The sequence below is a fragment of the Medicago sativa genome, chromosome 1 (assembly GCF_051527215.1).
Source record: "Medicago sativa cultivar Bolivia chromosome 1, Bolivia_mono, whole genome shotgun sequence".
In the NCBI taxonomy this organism is placed as follows: domain Eukaryota; kingdom Viridiplantae; phylum Streptophyta; class Magnoliopsida; order Fabales; family Fabaceae; genus Medicago; species Medicago sativa.
The window spans coordinates 89,792,189-89,807,737 of NC_140749.1; the positions used below are offsets into that span (position 1 = coordinate 89,792,189).

Sequence of the window (15,549 nt, forward strand, 5' to 3'; positions counted from 1 at the left end):
ATAATAATGATCGGAGTAGTAATTATTAAAAAAAACAATATTGTTATTGTAATTTCTTGAGAAAAAAGGTAGCTAGTTCCTTCCCAACCTTATACTTAGTTACTTACTTGTGATCCTTAATGCTATGGTTACAATTCCTTTCAAGTAATTTGTAAACCGAACTTAGTCAAGTTCCATCACCTGGCAATTGCATTCAGTTTGGGAGCTGAGACATAGTTTACTTGATGAATTAACACGCTTTTGGTAAAGGAAAAAAAAACAAGTACATTTTTACCATGTTGGTGTTATTTGTAGCAATTGATGTTGTAGATGACTTGTGAGGGTGAGGCAGTGTCACTCACTCAGTATTATGGTGATCTGTACTTATGATTGATTTAAGAATTCAAGGGAATCATTTTCGTGCACACGACTTGTCTTTTCATCACCTATCTATGTTCCTCTCCTCCCTCTTCATCCAATTGCTTTTTCTTTCATCTCCCTCGATTACTATTTTTATGGCATTCATTCATCTGCAAACGAGGTACGCTGATCAGAGTTTACAATGACACAGGTATAGTATTTCGAATTGCGTGTTGTTATTTTTTTTGGGAAATTTTTTTATTTGTGCCCTACTTTTTGCCAAAAAATCCAAAACTACCCTACTTTTTCGAAAAATTGCAGAAATACCCTACTTTTTCTAACTTTCTGGTACCACTCCACTTCGAGTTGCGGGGTACCCTAAAAAGTGACAAAATTTTTGTCCTTATTGTACCCCTCTACTTGGAGTTGAGGGGTACTTTCCTATTTTTTTTTCGAATTTTTTTACTACCACTCTACCTGGACTTGCGTTGTATATATGGCCTTTTTTAAAAAAAATTTAAATACCACTCTACTTGGAGTAGAGTGGTATAATAAGGACAAAAAACTTTTGAAGCATAGTTTTACGTTAAAGCATGCATAAAAAGAAAATACTCCCTCCGTCCCATATTAGATGACCTAGTTGACTCCGACACACGTACCAATGCATATATTTTATCTTTGATATCTTCAATTCTCTGCTAAAAAAAATTATGAAAAATTTAATATTTTAAAAATATTCATCGAGACGAATCCATGCGTAGGGCAAAGAAAGGTCGTCCACCAATTACTCGCATTAGGACCGAGATGGACGATGTGGAAACTGAGAGAAGATGCGGCGTTTGTAGGATGCCTGGTCATTCCTGCAAAGATTGCATTAATATTAGACATCAGTAGAAATCTAATCTTTATTTCATATTTATTGTATTTCGTATGTTATTTATTTTATAAATATTATGATTATTATTATAATTACTTTTTTATTAATGCCTAAATTTAACATTATTAATATAAGTTGAAATGGTGTGATAAATTGAAAAATGAAAGGAAGTATTTATAGTAGATGAAATAATACATGTTTTATAATAATTGTAGATTTTATGGTATTTTATTTGTTATATAATTTTAATTAGTTTTTTTTAACATTTATAATAATTATTACTCCCTCCGTCCCTCAATAGATGACCTATTTGACAAAAAACAATATTGACTTAACACACTTTGACCATATTTTTCTACTAATTCACAAAGATAAATAATATTATGTAAGATATTGATGGATTCGTCTCGATGAATATTTTTAAAATATTAAATTTTCATAATTTTTTTTAGCAGAGAATTGAAGATATCAAAGATAAAATATATGCATTGGTACGTGTGTCAGAGTCAACTAGGTCATCTAATATGGGACGGATGAAGTATTTTCTTTTTATGCATGCTTTAACGTAAAACTATGTTTCAAAAGTTTTTTGTCCTTATTATACCACTCTACTCCAAGTAGAGGGGTATTTAAATTTTTTAAAAAAAAAGGCCATATATACAACGCAAGTCCAGGTTGAGTGGTAGTAAAAAAATTCGAAAAAAAAATAGGAAAATACCCCTCAACTTGGAGTAGAGGGGTACAATAAGGACAAAAAATTTGTCACTTTTTAGGGTACCCTGCAACTCCAAGTGGAGTGGTACCAGAAAGTCAGAAAAAGTAGGGTATTTCTGCAATTTTCTGAAAAAGTAGGGTAGTTTTGGATTTTTTGGCAAAAAGTAGGGCACAAATAAAAAAATTTCTTTTTTTTGGCATAAGTAAATTAATCTTTCACTAAACTTCAAGAAATTAATGCAGAACCCAAATTAATTGCAGTGAGCCTATTTTCAAATTTCAGTGGCAAACCCAAATCTGTTTCAGTGGCAAACCAAGTACGAAACCTGTTTCAGTGGCAAAAAAGCCTATAAAATCATTACAAAAACCTCTAACAAGATAATTAAAACTAAAGCTTCTAACAAGCTTAGAACATCAATTCTGTCTAAATATTATTACAACTCATATCCAATCCAAATTCAAAACCAACAAAACCTCTCATAACATCTAGTTCTTTCTAAATATTATTACAACTCGAAACCAATAGAACAATAAAGGATTCCAAATCATCAAAAGTCACACCAACAAAAGTTCCAATTGAACAAGTTAACTAAAGATCATCATCTTCAAGACGGGAGATTGCAACCGAACTAACGTCACTTATCGGCGGTTCACCTATGTTGAAAAATAAAAGTTAGAATATAAACATTTAACTTCACAAATTTAATACAAACTTTAAAGAGAATATACCTTCATCATCATCAGACTCCAATTCAGTGAGTAAAATAGCATTAAAATTACCTATCAGCTACTCAGTTACTTTTATTTTGTAGTATGAGTATATTCTTCATCCAATTACTATCTTTTGTAGTATGAGCATTAAAATTACCTATCAGCTACTCAGCTACTCAGCTACTCAATTACCTAGTAACTATTATCTTCTATAAGCCCCAATTACTTTTATTTTGTAGTATGAGTATATTCTTCATCCAATTACTATCTTTTGTAGTATGAGCATTAAAATTACCTATCAGCTACTCAGCTACTCAATTACCTAGTAACTATTATCTTCTGTAAGCCCCAATTACTTAAGCCCCAATTACTTTTATTTTGTAGTATGAGTATATTCTTCATCCATACATTTAAAGTTAGACACTATCAGCTACTCAGTTTTATTCTTCATCCATATCCATTGGACACCTAAAATCAAATATTCTAAAGGTAACACCATCACATCGGCAATATGTTTTAATTCTTAAACAAGTAACAAACTAAAGGTAAAAACATGCTGATAGAGCACATTAAGAAGGTGTTACTAACCCTTCAATTAGGAAAATGAAACTATAAAATAAAGTTATCCCATGATGGACTCCTGTAACAATTGTTCTTTCTTTTAATTTCAAATTGCATCACCACCAGAAAAATAAAACTTCAATCTGCATTATACCTCCATTGACATAATCTTGTAAAAAACATATATAGTATGAATAAAAATATCAGTAGCATTATTTTTAGGAGAGGAGAGAGTGTCTAAGAATTGGAAATGGATCTGAAACAGCTTGAGCACTAAGAATTCAAAAGATACATTTGTTTCAAAAGTTGATCTGAAACATATCACACTCTCACATATTACCATCAACCAGTATACTGTATATCTTAAGTCACATTCATTTATTATGAAATATATTGCTAAGTTGTTGATTCATTGTTTTAATCTATTCTTTATTGTCCTAAATAAATCAATTAATCCATTATTTTATATTTAAGTAATATGGGATTATAGCAATTGAGTATATTCCCTCAAAAAAAAAAAGCAATTGAGTATATGAGAGCCTCTATTGTAAAAAAAAAAAAAAACACGAGACTTATACTCTATTTTTAAAAACTCGGTATCTAACTTGAGGATTGACTAATTCGCAATCAATCTCACCATCCATTAGCGCAGGATGAGACCTACATTATTTATTTTTAAATGTCATGAATGATTATGAGTGCATAAGTGTAAGTGCAACATCTATTTTGATCTCATTTTTCTGATATATTATGCAAAAATCAAGATCTAACTCTTCTTCTTAATTTGTGATAACTTCTCTGACTCTTCTGAATTTGTGATGACTTCATAGTATATTTGATCGTTGTATATAAGAGCACTAATATCGGTTGACTATTGGTGTGTCTTCACTTATTCCAAAGACACAATATCAGAGTGGCAAGGGTATTTAACTTTTAGGCAGTGGTATATTGTTGCAATCGTTGCTTTGTAATGCTATGGTGTATTTGAGTTTTGCTGAAGTTATAAGCTAATATAAAATTATTTAGAGTAAATAGTCAATTACCCCCTGAAATTGTAACTTTCGTCAAAAACCCCCCTGAATTTTGCAAAACGTCAAAAGCCCCCCTGAAATTGTCTAGCGTCTGTCAATTACCCTCCTCCGTTAATTTCCTCCCATGTTATTATTTGCTCTTCTTCAGAATAATTATTATTGGATGATGACCATCTCAACCTTCCAATTTCATTTTTGAACAGGGTTGCCTAAAACTCTACGAAAATATCAATATTCATTTAGCTTACCTTTTCTATTTTCTATTTTGTCGTTACCCTTTCCATCTTTCAATTACTGGAGTTCAATAACATGTCTATTGCCCTTAAGATTTTTACTTCATATTTTCTCGTTCTTTGTCTCTTTTGTAAGTATATAGTCCACCTTGCTTTTTTGTTTTGTTCCTAATTCTTGTTCTCAATCATAAAAGTTAATTAAATATTCCAATGCACTGGTAAATTTCATGTGTCAATTTGATGATAAGTTAATTGCTGAAAAACTATAGGGGGCTTTTGACCATTATTGATAAACTACAGGGGGGCTTTTGATCGTTACTGATAAACTACAGGGGTTTTTGACAGAAAGTTAATTATTTTTTCTTTTCAAAAATTAATTATGAAAAGAAAAAAAAAATCAGATTTTTTTCAAAAAAATAAAAAAAACTTAGTCAATTACCCCCTATGACGTGGCATGACTTTTCTGACCATGTGGCAGTTAACGGCCACATCAGCATGTTGGACGGAGGAAATTAACGGAGGGGGGTAATTGACAGACGCTAGACAATTTCAGGGGGGTTTTTGACGTTTTGCAAAATTCCTGGGGGGTTTTGACGAAAGTTACAATTTCAGGGGGGGTAATTGACTATTTACTCAAATTATTTATGATATCAAAAGGATGCTATATATTAATGTAAAATATAATTGTGGTGTTATATAAATTGTCTACACTCCAAACTTTGTCATAAAAAAAATGATTGAAATAAAATGAATTTTACAGAGTATGTAATATATCCAAAATAATACTAACATTTTATAATATTCGATACATCTTCACCCTGATTTTGATATGAAAAATCGTTTAATCTTTTCTAAAAATGATTTTGTAGGCTGCTTAGTAATCCATAAAAATATCTGTTGTTTTAACTAATACTAGCAGTAGTTATTATAGCAAAAGGCAAAAACAATATGACAAGGTTAACAAACACCCAGAAAAAATTCGGAGTTTCTTTTCCCACCCTCCAAGCTTATCGCGTGTCTTTTTTTTTCAGATGCTAAAATCCAAAAAATAAACAGGTTTATGGAGGGTTTTTGAAAGTTACACCTTTTAGAATATGCAATCCGAAAAGTTATAGGACACGCAAGAACTCGTTAGGGTGGGAAAAGCAACTTTCAACATTTTTAAGGATGGAAATAAAATATTGAAGATAGTCATGCATAGCCCAATTCCTCAACTTGGGCCACAATATTGTCTACTCGTCGATAACTTGTTCTTTGAAATTCTTACTCCACACCCCCTATATATTATGAATCCTACGGATTTCCCATTTTATCACAATCGAATTCTACAATCCAAATCAAAAAAATACGCTTCGGATATTACTATGAAAATTGCTTTTTTGACATAGAAAAATTCCTATTGACACAAGTAAATGACCAAATTACCCAAGTGGTAGTTAACTACCGCTGACATATGCGCCGGCAGTTAACTGCCGCTGGCTCCTCCAGAGGTAGTTAACTACCGCTGGCTCCTCCAGAGACAGTTAACTGCCTCTGGCTTTGCTGTTTTTTATTATGATCTTACGCGTTTCGGTCGAAAAATCAAAATAAATCGAAACTTACTCAGAATTCTACGAAACTTTACAGACACCTCTATAAAAATACATATAGATGATGTGAAAAGTTTCGTAACATTCCGAATAAGTCTCGATTTTTTTAATTTTTTCGACCGAAACGCGCAAAATCGCAATTGAAAAAATAAAAAAATCGACACTTATTCGGAATGTTACGAAACTTTGCACATCATCTATATGTATTTTTATAGTGGTGTCTATAAAGTTTCGTAGCATTTCGACTAAGTCTCGATTTATTTTGATTTTTCGACCGAACCATGCAAAATCGCAATTTTTTTCAAGTCCGAGTCCGAAAAAGTGTCCTAGAGGTTGAACTTTTTCACGCTTTTTTGCATTCATGTTTAGAACAAAAAAATAACATCTCCCACAAAAAATTTGAATTTTTCGACAAGGGACGGATTAAATATGAATTTTTAACGCGCCTAAAATTAAGAAACGAAAACATCAAAACATCAACCTGAAAATTGAATTTTGAGCTGTTTTTTTGCAGACATCTCTATAAAAATACATATAGAAGATCTACAAATTTTCTTAGTATTTCGAGTAATCCTCAATTTATTTTGAATTTTTTACTAAAATGTGTAAAATTGCAATATTTTTCCAACTGCGCGTCCGGAAAAGTTAAATAGAGGTTGAATTTTTTCATTATTTTTTGTACACATATTAAGAACATAAAAAAACATTTCCCGCATTCGACAACGGATAGATTAAATATGAATTTTTAATGCGCCAATAACTCAAGAAACCAAAACATCAAAACGTCGACCTAGAAATTGAATTTTGATCTGGTTTATTGCAGACAGCTCTAAAAAAATATATATAGAGGGTCTGTAAAGTTTCGTAGAATTCTGAATAAGTTTTGATTTATTTTGATTTTTCGACCGAAACGCGTAAAATCACAATAAAAAGCAGCAAAGCCAACGGCAGTTAACTGCCGGCGCATATGTCAGCGGTAGTTAACTACCGCTGAGGATAATTTGGTCATTTACTTATGTCAATAGGAACTTTTCTGTGTCAGAAAAGCAATTTTCTATTACTATTAGAGCCTGAACTCGAAACCAGGTCAATATAAAAAGGAGGGTGATTTTAGTTTGGACCACCTCAAGTATTGGTCCAACTTGGACCACTTTTTCTTACCACTAGATTAAATTAGCCCACTAGATTTTATCATGTTCTACCTACAGGAAATCTCTCTCTTGTTCTTTCTTACGCTCGTCTCATTGCTTTCAGAAGGCTATGAAAATGTCAATAAGGAGACAAGGGCATTGTTTCTTCCTCCCATAGGGATTATCGAGCCTGAACTCGAAACCAGGTCAATATAAAAAGGAGGGTGATTTTAGTTTGGACCACCTCAGGTATTGGTCCAACTTGGACCACTTTTTCTTACCACTAGATTAAATTAGCCCACTAGATTTTATCATGTTCTACCTACAGGAAATCTCTCTCTTGTTCTTTCTTACGCTCGTCTCATTGCTTTCAGAAGGCTATGAAAATGTCAATAAGGAGACAAGGGCATTGTTTCTTCCTCCCATAGGGATTATCCAACCAGTTATAAGCAATTGTCACCGCTGTTTCCCTCAATGACATGTAACCAAACAAACAATCTTAATTTTAATCAAACACTTTTAAAATAAAACAATCAAAAGCTCTCTTTATTGTTCCTTAAATCTTAATTGGTCCCTTCAATTTCAAATTCCTCAAATACAACCACCGTTTCATCACCACCAGTTCATTTATTTCCCCTTTATTATTTATTATCATCATAATTTTTTTATCCATTCAAATATTCTTTATATTATAGTGTACAAACCCATCTTTCTCAATCTTAATTAATTATTACCATCCACACAAAAAATAATAGACATATTTATTAATTGATCATGTGTGTGCATGAATTAAAAAAAAACTGAGTTAATTTTGTTGAATAACTCAATCCTATGTTAGGGAATGATAAGCGGTTCACCGTCAATGCCATCACGACGTTCTTCTGCTTCAATACAATACTATCAAACATTTGTTTTCTTTCTATTCCACCGACTTCTCTCCTCCACATGCTTTGAATATGGTGCGACGGCCGTGGAAGGACCTGCAACTCATTCTTCTGTTTTTTTGGTGGCGACAAATCAATTAGATTAGGAGAGAGATAGTGATTTGGTGTAGTCAGACCATGATAATACTTGTGGACTTATTTAATCTAAAGGTAAAAAAAGTTGGTCCAACTTGCACCCATCTATTAGGTGGTGCAAACTAAATGCACCCTAAAAAGGATAATGCTCTTTAGTACAAAACGTAGACCCACGAAAGCGAAGAACACTGCTACTAGTTATCCATGATTTCCGCCAACAACTTTAATTGCACTTACTATTTAATAGTAAAAATATACTAGACCATTGACCCGTGCTAACGCATGGGTCATATCGAAGGTAATATTTGACGATAAATAGGTAACAAAATAATTTATTTGAAGGTCAAATATTAAGAAGCATATACGTTGGTACTGTACCATAACATAATATTTCCATGACATCGTCCTTGGTACTGTAACATAACATAATATTTTAGAAAGTAAATATTTGACATTAAATGCAAAAGTGTGTAGGGAAATTAGGCGAGAGAATTAGGTTAAAATTAGGTTTAATTTTGCGAGACAGATTAAGATTTATAAGTAAGAGAAAAAATAGGACTTAATTTTCGCATGAAATCCTTATTTATTAATTTTGTTAAGTCTGAAGAAACTAAACCTAATATTTTCCCTCCTAATACTAACTCTAATTTTTTTAGGTTTTGTTATTTTTACGTTTTGTTACATCCCTCAAATATATCCTTATTTATTATTTATTAATTTTGTTACGTCTGCAACAATTTAACCTACTTTTTTTCCGCTCATTTGCTTTATTAGGTTTGCAATTATTTAACCTAACAAATTCCATCTAAAAAAATGCATTGCACACCAATTTCATTCCTATCCGCTTGCCTTTTTTTTTGAAGAAAATATTTTCTACCATATCAATGATCTTACGGGTTAAAGATTATTTATTGGTCTCTATTATAGTCGAGAAAACACGCGCGACGCACGGGTCAAAAGTCTAGTTAGAAACATAATTTGACTGTAGATAAACATTAAAATGCAAAAGTGTGGAGGGAAATTTATTATTTATTAATTTTGTTACGTCTGCAGCAACTTAACCTACTTTTTGTCTGCTCATTTGCTTTATTAGGTTTGCAATTATTTAACCTAACAAATTCCATCTAAAAAAATGCATTGCACACCAATTTCATTCCTATCCGCTTGCCTTTTTTTTTTTGAAGAAAATATTTTCTACCATATCAATGATCTTATGGGTTAAAGATTATTTATTGGTCTCTATTATAGTAGAGAAAACACGCGCGACGCACGGGTCAAAAGTCTAGTTAGAAACATAATTTGACTGTAGATAAACATTAAAATGCAAAAGTGTGGAGGGAAATTAAGCGAGATAATTAGGTTAAAATTATGTTTAATTTTTGCGAGACGGATTAAGATTTATAAGTAAGAGAAAATTGTCAGTGGCTTAGTGGTGAAATTGTTGAGATGAAGCAATTAAGACCCGGGTTCGAATCCCTGCAAAGACTTTTTTCAATAAAGATTTTTTAGATTAATTGCGTGAAGAAAGGAGGGAAATTTTAAGATTTAAATTAGGGTTTAATTAGGGTTAAGGATAGCTTAAGTTAACATTTATAAATAAGAGATTTTCAATAAGGATTTTTTAGATTAATAGCGTGGAGAAAGGAGGAAAAATTTGAGATTAAAATTAGGGTTTAACTAGGGTTAATGATAGCGGTTAACATTTATAATATTTAGGCTTAAACTAGACCATCGACCCGTGCTAACGCACGAGTCATATGAAAGGTAATATTTGATGGTAATAGGTAACAAAATAGTTTAGATGAATGTCATGATTTTCATCTAGTATTTCATAATATTAAGAATCATAGACGTTGCTACTGTACCATAACATAATTTTCCATGACATCGTCCTTGATACCGTAACGTAACATCATATGTTAAGTAGTGCGACGAAGCTAGGTACTAATGAAAAGGGGCAGCCGCCACCCATGAAATATATAGGACCCCTATAGGACTCATGTGCATATTAACCGTTCGCCACCCATGCTTTCATATCCATTTGGTTCACTTATACTAAATTTTATTTTTTTAATTAAAGGTCCACTCATGTTCTCTTTTTTCTTACCATCCACTCATATTATTTTATAATAATAAATATAGCATATTGAATTGATCATTCTATTAAGTTTTATTCCTATTTCCAAGTAGAAGCCAACAACATTTGGGAAATTAGGGGTGATAGAGACACCCTAAATCATACACTCAAGAACAATTATATTCTAAAGTTGCAATTTCTAAAAAATTCAAGTACCGCCACACCTCAAGATTTAGTAGTATATATATTTGTTATTGTTTATCTTGTAAACAAAGTAGGAGCAGGGAAACAAAATAGGAGGAAACTGTTATAGGATGGACTCCGTTTAGTAAAAACAAAGTAGCAACGATGAGTTGAAAATAGGAGCAACGATTATAGGATGAAACATTTAGCGTCCGGGTTAAATTTAATAAATAAGAGATAAGAGATCTCTCCGTTTGAAAATAAGATTTTGATTAAATTGATTAAATTAATTAAATTAAATAGGTTTAATTAAACAGTGGTAATACAGTAAAAGTAAGCGTAGAATTTAGGTTAAAATTAGAGCAACAGTTAGCGTACAGGTTATCTTTAATAAATAAGAGATAAGAGATCTCTCCGTTTGAAAATAAGAATTTGATTGAATTAACTAAATTAAATAGGGGTAATACAGTAAAAGTAAGCATAAAATTTAGGTTAAAATTAGGGCAACAGTTAGCGTCCGGGTTAACTTTAATAAATAAGAGATAAGAAGATAATAATAATAATAATAATAATAATAATAATAATAATAATAATAATAAGAAGAAAAAGAGTAGGAATCAGATAAGGTTAAACCAGAAAATAAGCATTAGGTTAGTAAGTCTATGCAATAGGTTTAGGTTAAAATTAGGGCTAAAATATTCACCCGGGTTAACTTTTATATATAAGAAGATAAGAGATAATAATAATAATAATAATAATAATAATAATAATAATAATAATAATAATAATAATAATTTATACCAAAAAAAATAAAATAATAATAATAATAATAATAATAATAATAATAATAATAATAATAATAATAATAATAATAATAATAATAATAATAATAATAAGAAGAAGAAGAAGAGAAAGATTAGGAAGCAGATAAGGTTAAACCAGAAAATAAGCATTATGGTTAAAACAATAAATCTATGCAATAGATTTAGGTTAAAATTAGGGCTAAAATATTCATCCGAATTAACTTTTATATATAAGAAGATATTTGCTTCATAAAAAAAAAGGCAAGAGGATAGGAATAAAATTGGTGCGACACATTTTTTTAGATGGAATTTGTTATGTTAAATTGCAATCGTAAAAGTGTAGAAAATATTTGTTTCAAAAAAAAAAAAGGAGGATAAGAATGAAATTTGATAGGTTAATAAATAAGGATTCGGCTGGCCAAAACTATAGCAAAACAAATTTCGGATTTAAGTGAATTGATAACAAATTTCGGATATGGACAAAATTATAAATATGGATTCGGCTGGCCAAAACTATAACAAAACAAATTTCGGATTTAAGTGAATTGATAACAAATTTCGGATATCGCCAAAATTATAGCAAACTTGATAACAAAATTCGGCTAGCATTAATTAAGTAAGATGATCAATGGCTAAAATTGAATGGCGCCTAAATATGCAAGATCCAATGGCTCAGAAAAGTGGAGGGAGAAATGGGGGGAAAATATTAGGGTTAGAAATAGCTTTAGGGGTTAAGCTTTATTGTGTTTGATCCTTGCACTTTCATTATTTTTTGGGATTGGTCCTTACACTTTTTTTTGTTTGGTTTTAGTCCTTGCAGTTTGTAAAAAAATTGGTTTTGGTCCTTATGTTAGTTCTTTGTTAAAAAAAAAAAAAACTAAAACTAACGGAGTGCCATTTGGCCAAATTATATCATGCCACGTGGCACCCCACAAGATAAAAATTAAAATTAAAAAGAATTCAGATAATACTAATTTAAAAACAATTATTTTATCTGAATTCTTTTTAATTTTAATTTTTTTCTTGTGAGGTGCCATGTGGCATGATATAATTGAGCCACGTGGCACTATGTTAGTTTTGTTTTTTTTTTTTTTAATATTGAACTAACAGAAGGATCAAAACCAATTTATTTACAAACTATAAGGACCAAGACCAAACAAAAAGAAGTGTAAGGACCAATCCCAATTGTGTTAACAAATACACTGTCTTGAAATTTTCTTGATACATTTTGTCACTTTATCTATCATTTCTCTTTTTTTTATGAGCTATGCTATACATAGCGAAAGAAACGTACACGAAACTTTCACGAATGTGTAGTATATTGGTTTTTTTCATCAAACATGCTCTGTACACAACACAACTCTCTCACATATGTGAACCTGATCTGAATATGGCCTGCCTAACACTTGAAAGCCTACTGTGATGATGGTTGATGTTGAATGCCCCGGCAACAGACCGCTCCACCAGCTACCTTAGTGGAGTTCATTCTCGTCGACGTCGGTGGAATCGATTTCTTCGACATGAGTTTGTTTGACGTTTACAACGTGCCTGTGTTGATGGTTCCACAAGGAGGCTCCGGCGATAGCTGCACAAGTACCGGTTGCGTTGGGAATTCCCTCAGCATGTGTCCTTTAGAGCTTAAGGTTACGAGCATGGATGGAAAATAATGTGTAGCGTGCAAAAGTGCTTGAGTCATTTGGATCAGTGATGTTTTGTTGCATCGGTGCCTATGGTTCTCATTTAGAAAAAGGAATAGTATAAGGTTGGCCGTAAAAATAGTGATTCGTGATGTTGTCACGATGATAATTCTCGCGACATTTAGCATTTCTGTTTTTTTATTTCTTCTATTTCCCATTATAATAATATTTTTATCTTAAAAGGATAGTGCACTCATGTATTTTTTTATAATTTCATTGTAGATTATGCACTTATTTTAATGAGTATGTTATTAACCGTTCTTGTGATTTTCCTTGTTAGCATTTTCCCAAAGAAATACTTATAAAACTTAGGAAAATGATTCGTAAACACCCCTTTCCATACCACTCCTTCATACACCTCCTAGCTGGCAGGTATTTTTGTAATTTTGGAAGAAAGAAAAGTTTTAAACCTGTTCTTACAAAAACCGGCCTAAAAAGTCTGAAATAAAATATATGAGGAAACATTGGTATATTCAGAATCCAAAAGGAAAAGTTATCATTCAACCTTGGTATTTAGTTCCAAATTACCAAGATATTACAATAGTAAAAGTACAAATTAGATGGTGCGAAGATACAGCAATATATTATTTAAAAGAAAATTTCAATTATTTTCTTTTCAAATACTCCATAGAAGTAGCTGAGGCGTTAAGAATAGAACTCAAAAGATTAGCTAGATAAATCATGGATGGTCTTATAAATCCATTTGGAAAAATAATACCACAACCATTTATTTTGAAACCTAATTATAATGAAATTGACAAAGTAAAAAACCAAATTAATTGGTGTAGAGAAACATCATATTGGTTTCTAATAATTGAAGAAGATTATTCTACATACTGGGAATATGAAAATTTAGCAAACCTGTTAAGTCAAGAAATACAAAAGTTTGCGCATGGCTAATAAGGGTGTAAGTGAAAAAATACAAGATATTTTTGAAAATCTAACAATACTTCAGAAACAGCTAGATAAAATAGTAGAAGTTCTACTAGAAAGAGAGTTTGAAGAAAAACTCAATGAAAAATTATCTAATCTGGAAGAAAACCAAAGATTGTTAGATGAAAAACTTTGTACAAAAATAGACGATTTAATCGATTTATTAAAACTCTTACCTATAAAAGATAAATGTCTAACCCTAAAAGAATTACAAACTTTTGTCAAAAAAGAAGGGGGAGATATGGTAGAAATCCCTGAAAAAACTGAAAAATCAGAAAAAGAAATTCACTTTTTTGCGCCATTACCCTAATATGGCCGAAACAGAAGAAGAAATAGCTAATCAGCTAAATGAATTACAAACACTAATGGTTTCTTTAGACATTAATAGAAAAAATCAAATAACAGAAGAGTCCGACGACGAAAACAAAATTGTCTACGACTTTGGATCAGAAAGTTCTTTCAGTATGGAAGAAGAACCACGAGTAGGACTTGTGAAAACTGATGAACAACCAGAATCATCATAACAAGGTCGTAAAAGAGGACGTCAAGAGGGTAGAGAAGAATTTATTGATCAACAAATCATTCAAGACATGATGAACGATAGAAAATTTAAACAAATACCATCTAAATATATACCTACAATAAATCGCCACAAAGAAGATAATATTTTAAATATTGACTGTAGTGAGGATATTAAAAAAGAACTAAGAAGTTGGTATCATGATCACATGGTAACAATCCAACTAGACCCTACACTAGGGAAACTAAGTCCAAAAAGTATTTTTAACTATTTAAAAACAAAAACTATAGGAAATGCTTGGAGTTTTATATCTGAAAAATCAGATTCAGAGCTTCCATCAACAACTGAAGAAGTGATAAATCATGTCTATTCAATTTTGAAAAAAGAATTTGTAGGTTTTGATGCGCCAGAAGCAGAATCAGACCTAGAAAACACAAACATTCATAGAATCCTTAATCTAAGAACCTGTGATATGTGTTATGTTGAACCATTTATATGTGAGTTTAGTAAATATTATTATGCAATATCTCCACAAAAGAGACTACAATACAATCTTTTAGGATTATTCTACAATAAACTTCCATCATCCGTAGGAACAATAATGGAAAAAGTAATCCAAGAACACTTAGAGGTAATCGTAGGATTAGACGATACTCTAGGAACAAGGATAACTGCATTAAGGAAATGGATATCCGAAAAATGCATGGAAAAAACTGCTAAAAGAGAAGCAAAAATAAACGTTTGCTGTGATAAAATTCGAGACAAAGTAGGAAACTACGGTTGTAATAAACCTAGAAGAAAGAAAAAGAAAAAAGTTTTTAGAAAAATAGATCATTCTGAATATAAAAGAAAAAAGAAATTTCCTAAGAAATTCAATAAACAAAAATATTTTAGAAGAAATAAAAAATATCCTAAAAAGAATTCATGTCCCAAAGGAAAGAAAACATGCACATGTTGGTTGTGTAAAGAAGAAGGACATTATGCAAATGAAGAAGAAGGACATTATGCAAATGAATGTCCTAAAAAGAAAGATTCTAAAAAAGAAACCTTGAAATTAATTTGGGAAGTAGGTTTTGAGCCAATAGAATCAGATTTAGATTCCGATGAAAGTAGTATCTTTGAATATACTACT

At 31.2% G+C, this 15,549-nt stretch overlaps 1 long non-coding RNA gene across 1 annotated transcript; it reads right to left on the reverse strand.

Moving 5' to 3' along the window:
• Positions 1-2,312: 2,312 nt before the first annotated feature.
• Positions 2,313-2,712, reverse strand: LOC146958939 (uncharacterized). The gene is made up of 2 exons (XR_015022101.1): positions 2,660-2,712; positions 2,313-2,584 (listed from the first exon to the last, which is right to left on the reverse strand). It is a non-coding gene; the product is annotated as an uncharacterized LOC146958939 (long non-coding RNA).
• Positions 2,713-15,549: the final 12,837 nt, after the last annotated feature.